The following is a 9,877-nucleotide window of genomic DNA, read 5'->3' on the forward strand; positions in this document are numbered from 1 at the left end:
GGAAGAATTTGTGTAATTACTGAGAAATTAGAAAAATGAGCAATGGGATTCGAGCAAAATGTTGGGACTTTTCCAAATAATAAAAATTCACTGTCCCACGTATGCTTATCTGTTTAGGTGATCTACAATAATGATCTTTTTTCCAGCTTTGATTATAAGTGATTTCACAAAGTTTAGTTTATTTAACTTTACCAAATCTAGATTCAAGATGATAGTGGTAATCTTGTTTTTTACAGACTTTCTCGTGTAGAAATAATTGCATCATTAATTTTATTATCATTATTTCATTGTCATTTTCTTTTGATATTGTTTAACTTGTTGTGACGTGAATGGCATATTGGTTACCGTAGGGATACAAAATAATGATATCTATTGCTTTTTTATTTCCAATGTCATTTTACATTTTTGTGAGTCCATAGTTTGTAAAGTATTCAGGGTATTCCTCAAACGTTCAATAAAGAAATATGAACAAAATGCAGAGCCACTACAAAAATAATACATCGCTTTGTTATACACAGATTTCATTTTTCTGTTTCCTTTATCATGTTTATGTAACCATGTCACATTAATTTTCAGACCGAGGACGTGTGTGTTTAACACTAGACGATGAAGAAGAAAGAGGAGGTAGAAATGATAATGCATAAGAAGAAGAAAATAATATTAATTAGAGAAAGGTTTTAAAAAACCTCGTCTCGATATCAGAAATTGATGCTGTCGCTGTGACTGCTTAGGCCGAGGGTATAGTCCGAAGCATTTTCTGCCATCTACCCCTTTAACGCATCTCTTGTTTCCCTCCTTTCTTGCTACTATATCATTCCGGTACCCTAGTAACTTTGGGGGTGGATAAACATTGTTATCCAATGTTTGTTTGACGATTGAGCTGTGCGGGTTCTTTCTAAAGCCAATTTCTGTCAGCATCCTCGGGAATTATTCCCATCGACAATCCGTGAAAGCCTCTAGCTTGGAGGCAACACGCTTGTATCTACTCAGCTTCGCACAACTTCAAACCCACCATTACATAAAAAAGACCCAAGTCTACCCTTTTACTGGCGCTACGATCGCTTTCGCGCTGCAGGATCTAATTATAGGACCGGTTTTGGGATTTATTAAATCTATGCTATAAGGTTCCCTCGGGGTGGTCGAACTCTCTTTACTCTTATAGCAGCACAGCAACAATACTAGTTACAGTTGGATAGAACAAGACCTTACAGGGCGCCCTTGATGAAAGAAACGGAGTGACAACTTGTATGTCATCAGTTTCAGCTGAATACGTCCTAGCCTTCAATTTACTCGATAATTATGAAATACCTTGTATAGAGGCCTCGTTGCTTGTGATTCGATTTGCAAGATATTCAAACAAATCACTTGACTGATTTACATATAGCTGCAGCGTTGTTGTTTTTCCCGTTGCGGTGAAGACTTTTTTTCAAGGGATGTATAGTCCTTCGTGTTTAAATCTTCCTACCTATACGACACTGGATGTTTTCAAAGAATAACTCGCCGCTGTCTTCATATCTACCTTTGATTTGCGTGTGTATCGTGTGTCGTATTACCGGTAGTATTTCCTGGAGCGAGACTTCAGTCTCCTGGGGCATGCATGGGGACGATATTCAAAGAGGGACTGCTGGTTTGTCTTAAATAAAGGTTTGACGAGAAAAAAGGGGTTTCCATCTTACGAGGAAGGTGATTTTGGTCAGAAAGAATTGACAAGCAAAAAAAAAGGGTTTTCACTTTCACTGTAAATTACATTATAGTATATACCAACCAGCGGGTGCCGCGCACCTTCAGAAATACATTTGGGCGCTCCATCACCCCTCTTCTCAAGGCAGTCGTATTTTTTTCCTTTTTTTTCTGAAAACGATTGGAAATTACTGATATCACTGGTTCTGATTGGATGGGAAATCTAAAGCTCATTAATGTTACAGATTTGAATTGGTAATTCCATCAATCCCTAAATAAATGCAGGTCGCCTGTTGAAACTGTCAGAATACAAATGAAATGGATGTTTTCACGAGAGGTTCTAAAAATCATACAACTGAAGGTGTGATGGGATGAGCCGTTTTAATGTTAGATGATCCCTCGGGAAGATTTGCCCGAAAGAAAAACGTTTATTTTACACCCGATAAAAATCTATCCCTTTATTACCAAGGAAACTTTGCAATACCGATGTTTTTCGCGAATTAGGTTAAAAGCATGAAACAACTCAGGTGATGATTTTTTTTCTTCCAGTTCGGACTGCCCTTAGGTATATTCGCATTACTAGAAAAGCAATGTAACAGTTATTAATGTGATCACGTCTGATATAATTGTCTTGCCCAATAGGGGTATCTATATACCCCTGCGTTTCTTAGAAAGTGTAGGAGACACGGGTTGCTAGGGGTTTTTACACCTGGGGCTTACATGTGAAACTGTGTTGCTAGTACGCATCAGATATAATGATAACAGACGAATATCTGTCTCGTTCTCACTCTCATCCTTAATTGATGCCTCGCTTTGTGGTCCGTCGGGTGTTGGGATGCTCTAAGAGACTTGCGTCTCGCACCAAGTAAAGGGGAATAAGTCACGTTTAAAATGGTGCGATAATGCATCCTTATGCACGTCTGATGCACATGCATATTGGATGCCATGTTTGTGATGTTCGAGTCTGTTTATCACAATGCCATAAGCCAATAAAACTTTATGCAGGAAAAGTAAAAAATGACCAGACTATTGCACTCCAAAAATATTTCGTAAAAGTGCTCCGTGAGGGAGATTATGTGTCAAACTAAAATTGGGCATTTCCTTTGTGCATTTTAATTACTCTCATGGTTGCATTTTTACAGTGTGCAAGACGGTTAAGTTTAATTATTTATGCTAATTAATTCATACAGTTTCTAAAAGCGCATACATACCGGTTTGATAAGTCGTCGTCTGTACTAATAGAAGAAGTATATTGAAGTTTTATAAGAGCTGATCAACGATTACAGTTCGCCATATTTTTTTTATATTACTGCCCTTAAACATGATAGATAAATAGATTTATGAATGGAAAACTTTACTGAATTGTTTTACTGAACAGAGGTTGAACTCGACATTTGTGGAAGATCATCAACTATTGGCAATTTACAAACTGGTTTAACAACCGCTGCAGCCTTTTCCTTATAAGCTTTTGCGACACGTTTAATTTACAGAGATACTGTTATGCGCATGTGCAAGACAAAACATAATTTTTCTGCGCAAGTGCATAAAGCAAATTTGCCAAATATCCGCGTCGCTGATTTTGCATCGAAAAGAAGCTGTCCTTTTACCCTCTCCTCTTATCATAATAGACACACCTTCATGGACTCTGACAATGGTGGCTGGAAAATCAACAGATGTTTTATTTTCTGTTTTCTATCTCTTCTATTCATTTGTAAAATGAAGTTATAACTTGGTACATATACAAAACATCAAAAAACGCAGTCGTATATTCATCTTTTCATTTTTTTATTAATTTTTTTTAGGGGGAGGTCATCATTGCTAATGCAATTACCATCTACGGCATTATTAATTCAATTCACATTAGTTTTTTTTTTCTTTGAACTTCCATTTTGCCTCGGGCAGACTCAGACATTCATGAAAAGAAAATATTCTAATCAAATTCGATTCCTTATTTCTTCAGCATTTTCTCCGGAGATCATTTTAATGATCGCATCCTTCAAGGAATTTCTATTTTGGCATTTCGCGCATTGACGCTCTCCGGTATAATTTTCCCTGATGGTCGTCGTGCGGCAACATTGGTGTAATAATTTTGTCTCGTCCTGCGCGTTAATTTTAACGACTTTTCCACCTGATGAAGGCTGGTGGTTTTGACTTGGAATAGCATTTTAGTGAGAGAGTGTGAACTTGGGATAATAATGCAAGTATCAGTATGCCTATTGCCTAGTGTTCGGGGTCTAATACAAGCAGTTTGAATATTGAATCGGAATGGATTGTCTGCTGCCGTGTAGCTCAATCATGTCAAAGTCATAGACAGAAATATTCATAATGCGAATGGGAGATAATATGATTTGAAATGGTGACAATGCTAGGCACGATACAAATACCATACTCATAAACACACTGCATTACATACAGTGTAGCTGTGGTGAAAATATTCCCGCATTAAATCACATAAATCATTTAGATAAATTAACGTAATAAATTTATCTAATACTGATTTTGGATATCGAAACGGTCTATAGGCGGTCATCATTTACCTTTTATCCAAGCCAAATAGTAAATTCAATCGCTTTTGTGTAATTGATTTTTCGTAGCCACCTTGACTTTGATATTTTGTTCTCTTTCAAAATGATTATAGTATTATGTAGTCCATGAGAAAGCATTTGCTTCGAGTGTGTACTGCCTTAGCAGAGCAGCTGGCAGACATCCTGGAAGAGTACTTTTTCAAGAAATATAATCATATATAGGACCCCTGTTTTACAAAAACCTACTATCGATATTGAATCTATCAATAATATTTGCGTTCGTGGAAACCTTGATTTAGACTTTCTGTTGAGTAATGTTACAATTCTTTTTTTTTCTATAGTACTGTTGTAGCAGATTTGTCAATATTTAAATGTATAATAAATGAGATTGAATGCAATATATGGAACACAGAACATGGATAGTTGAACAATACCTATTTATTAAACATTTCGTTGAAAACTATTCATTGTTACCCTGGTAACTCGGGTGTTTATACATATTTACCTTGGACTAATTGTCACACAATATTGTTCGTATGTAAATTGATCAAAGTATTGTAGTGTAAAGAGAACGTATTCAGAGTATGAACTATTTAATGTCATGTACATACAGATAACAAAATGTTCCAAATGTACAGTTTTTGTACGCTTAACAAAATAATAAAGATCAAGCTTGTTTCCTCTCAGAAGACGTTTGACTTTTGTTTCTTTCTTATTTTCACAGTCTCTATTTGGGTGTACACACTGTTCCAGATGCTTTTGATTTATTTCAATAGATTGGGGTAAAAAAAAAAGAGAAAACTTGGACATCGTATACATGTAACTGGCATTTTTTTCATTGGGAGTTCCGAAAGTAAAAAAGAAATACGTAAACAATATGTAATTTTCATCACATAAGTATGCAACGATGGATATGCACACCTGAAAAATGACTTCAAGTCAGCTAAGCTCAAGTTTCTGAACTTGTGGTGATATTTCGTACTTTCGATCCAGACAGATTTACACATGCTACATACATGCTATACTGGCAAGCATATCCTCAAATTTAAATGATTGCCAAAATATGTTGGTTGACATTACAACACTGGGCGTTGTGGCGTGCGCCTGTAATCCAAGCTGTGGGGAAGTTACAAATTGATGCAGAGGTTCGAGGTTCGAGCCCTGGTCACGTCTTTCGGATGGTGACGTTAAAGGTCGGTCCCAGACGTAAATAATCATATCTGATTGATACACGTCTGACAAAACTCAAATACACACATATTTTAAAGGAGATTATGAGAATGTAACCCTTGGAATAAGTTACCGTATGTGAAAACATATTTTTTTTAAAATGAGGTCCTTGAGGGTTTGAGAACAATTGGAGATAATATGAAGATATGCGCAACTGAATAGTGGAATCGCAAATGCTTTGGAGGTCCCCCATTGCCCATGCGACCAAGATTTTTTAAGTAACAGCATTCTTTGTACATTGAAAATATACCCCAGCACATCTCAGTCTAAAAGAAAATATTGGGTAAAAGTGTTCTATGAGGGTTATTATAATATGTCCAACCAACATAGGGAGTTTCGTGCCCCTGCCCATAGACAGAACGCCTAATCTCCGGAATATTCTTCAATATGAAAAGTTAAGTAAAGTGTATATTTGGGAAGTTATACAAGTGTGTGGCATTATACATCTTGGTCTTATTAATCTTGAATTTAGAATTTCCACTTCAATCGACAAAAATCGTATTTCAGCTCTGTAGGTGATGAATCAAAATGATTGAATGATTAGACCCATAAAACGCTGTATTTTTCATTGTTCACTATGCTAACAATCAAATTTTGTTGTTTAATATTTAAACATTTGATTACACTGTTTAACAGCTACTCCAAAGTGCATGAACTGAACAGCGTTAAACATAACAGTTTAAACAGCGTTTTTACTACAGCAACCAAGAACGGGGCACAAATCGTGCGCAAAATCGCGCTAAGGAACAGCAATATGTAAAATTAGACTTCAATACCAAACTTTATTTAGCCTGAGTCACACCGGCAAAATCAGATGCAGACAAACCAGAATATATGACGTTATTTCCAACGGCATCCCATATCGGTCGGACTGATGTGTGACTGTGCTGTACGCTTCAGTTCTCCGAAACATTATAGCATAGTCAGTGTGATAAAGAAATGAGCACAGAATCGTATTTTCTCCGTTTTTTCATAATTATTACATTACTCCCCTTTAACTTAGCTTATTTGCTTCATTAACATGCAAATTTGAATAGTATTCGATTTCAGACTCTGAATGGAGCGAACAATAAAAGAAATTTAAAATGGAAACAAATCAAAATTATTTTTTTAAAGACGAGCGCACAGAGGAAAAACCTTTTATGTGGCGAGAACTCTTGTGAACTCTAACGAGTTGAATTAAAAAAAAAACGTCCCGCATGTTCTATGTGAGATAGAAAAGCAACAATCTCAAGATAATTAATCTGAGATGAGTCTCTCTCTCTTTTTTTTTGCTAATTTCTTTGTCTTGTCATTCTTAATGTTTTGCTCCTTGAAAACTTTTCTTCTTCTCCTTCGTATTCTTCGTATTCTTCTTCTTCCTCATCTTCTTCGTTTTCTTCTTCTCCTTCTTCTTTGTTTTCTTCTTCTTCTTCTTCGTTCTCTTCTTCTTCTTCTTCCTCTTCTTCTTCTTCATCTTCTTCTTTTTTGTTTTTCATCTTCAATCCACCCCATGCCACACCCTCTCTCCTCCCACTCCCTCTAGATCTGACCCCTCTCACATTCTTTTCTCCCTCACCTCAATCTTCCCCTGTCCCTCCCCTTATTATTCTCCACGTCTTCTTACCCTTTCGTTTCAGCCATCTCCTGGTCGTGTACATGGTTGCCTTATCTGTCATTTCCATGTCAATTACAGGCATCTGTTTCACACCAACGCTCCACCAAACCATATATTAACCAACAGGTGGACAATGGGGTCGCCTTTTAGGCTTTAGGTGTGAAGTGTGGTTTGGGTGTGTATGAGGAAGAGAGAGGGTTGTGTGTGTGTGTGTGGGGGGGTAGCTATGCATCGTACCCTTGCACAGTATGTGACAAAATATCAGAACAAATCACATGTTGCACTTTGAAATCCAGTAACATATGAATAGGTATGTCAAATAGTTGCTACACTTATTTTTTTTTCATAATGACATGCTGCCATAGTCACAAAATGGGCATTGTCTCATGCGCCATAATTATATTCCAATCTACATTGGATGGGAAACGTTGCAAATTGATGCATTCTAGGTTCGAGCACTTCATGGCCACGTCTTCCGGATGGTGACGTTAAAGGTCAGTCCCGTACGTGAGAAATCATATCTGATAGTAACGCCAAAAGACTAGGATCGAGTCTTCATTTTTTAAACTAAGCAACTCGGCCCTCATATGGAGAGCTGACGTCACAATTAATACCCGTACAGCTGAGTTGGTGGTCATAGCTTTCATGTCACATGATATATTTCAACCCAACCATGTCGCGTGTTACCACTGTTCCAAAGATTTCATTTTCCAGAAACAAACTGTCAAGAAGAGTCAACTTTATATTTTTTTAAACTCTAGTCCAGATCAGGACCAGAATCGCCGGACATGCTCATTATCCTTTCTTTCAACTCAAAATGAAATTTTAACCATCGTCAATCATAACTTTCTTCTCAATAAACCTATTTGTTCAGTAACTGGTTTATAATGTAGTTGTTGCTTCTTTTTCGTCGTATTGCTGATCTTTACGCATTATTTGCTTTCTTAATTATCCTCCTTTCTTCTCCTCCTTATGTTCTTTTGCTCTCATTCTCGTTCTCTTTCTCTCCTCTTTCTATATTCCTTCTCAATTTCATGACTCTTCCTTTAGAGAAGAAGACGAATAATCGAGGGAAAGGAATAGAAGATGAGGAAAAGTAGGAGCAAAAGCAGAAGAAAGAATAAGAAAAAGAAGAAGAAGAAGAATAAAAAGAGGACGAATAAACGAAAAAAATGCTTATTTGTACAGGGGCAGTTTGGATAAAAGATGTAAGTCATCTGTTCACATTTTCCCCTATCAGTGATGCAGTAAATGGATTATAATAGAATGTCTGAAAGGCAATATAATAAACTATAAATCCACTTTATCATGTTTATCAGTTTAAATAACTCAAAGGCATCCATGAATAATTATGCATCATAATTCAACCGCTGCCATGATTAAATAGTGGTCTGGCGGGAAAAGAAACGACAGATGTGTGTGTATTTGAGTTTTGTCAGACGTGTGTCAATCAGATATGATTATTTACGTCTGGGACCGACCTTTAACGTCACCATCCGAAAGACGTGACCAGGGCTCGAACCTCGAACCTCTGCATCAATTTGTAACTTCCCCACAGCTTGGATTACAGGCGCACGCCACAACGCCCAACTGTGAGGGCGCTCTTCAAAATTCTCTTTGTGAATTGATAAAATCAACAATGGAAACCATGGATTTTTCTTTTTGTTTCTTAAGACTAAATAAATAGATTGTCACCCTGAAATAAATCGTTATAGGTATATGATATTTTGCAAAACACACACACAAAAACATAACAAAACAAACAAGTGCAAATAATGAAATAGGTTATTACTAATTGGTAAAGGACTGCATGGTGAAAACCGAACAGTGTTAATAACAAGCAAACTGTGTCATAGTAACATCAAAGGTATAAATCACAATTAAAATTTAACACCGGTATAAAATGATTGGTGTTGGCATCGGTCTTCATTTTTGCCTACAGATTTAATACTACTGAGACAGTGGTGTAATGAGCCAAACATTTGGAGGGGGATAGATATAACGTATCGCAAAAAATTGTATTTGAAAAAATGCGAGCGAATGAAGCGAGCGAGCAAAAATTTCGACATTTTTATTACAAAAATCATTTTTTTATCTTACGAGAAAGGACACTTGGTAACACCTAAAACGGGTCCTCCTCAGGTGAAAGGGGTGCATTATACTTCATGTGGAGGCTTGTCTTTTCACGTCATCATTTTCTATTGTTCTTTAGCAATAACTATTGTTCACTATTATATGGTTTAGTGGTTAAGCCGTCTTGGGATTACCGGTAATTGCTGGACTGACATCGCCTTTTAGGTTGACTCATTTTGTTTTTAAAGAAATTTTCGGCATTACTCTAATGTGTTTAAGATCGCATGCATGATCTGTAATGAAAATCGTATGTCAGAAAAAATGGAACCAGTGGGATTCGAACCTGTCATCTACTGTTTGCCGGGCAGCGACTTAATTACCACCATGCTTTTCTGGTTCGCGGCTAAGTCACGATGAACTGGAATTCAATACCCTCGATCCTCTTCTTTCTGACTCATTAACTTGCAATGCAGTTCGCCGTGGACAAGAGATAGTAAATAAAGAGACTTTAATAGGAGAAATTATAATTTGTTAACAAATTTTCGGCATACTTATCCTATGGGTTTAAGGTCGCATGCTCGATCTGTAATGAGTAACGTAAGTCAGTAAAAATGCATTGATATAAAGGAAGTTCACCCTGACTATAAATTGGTTTTGATAAAAGCAATAAAAGTAGCAAAAATTATTGGTGAAGGTTTTATAAAAAAAATTGTCATGACAGCAGCCCCCTTATATATCATGTAATGATTGACCCTTTTATTTACCCCTTAAA

The sequence above is a fragment of the Lytechinus variegatus genome, chromosome 2 (genome assembly GCF_018143015.1).
Source record: "Lytechinus variegatus isolate NC3 chromosome 2, Lvar_3.0, whole genome shotgun sequence".
NCBI lineage: Eukaryota > Metazoa > Echinodermata > Echinoidea > Temnopleuroida > Toxopneustidae > Lytechinus > Lytechinus variegatus.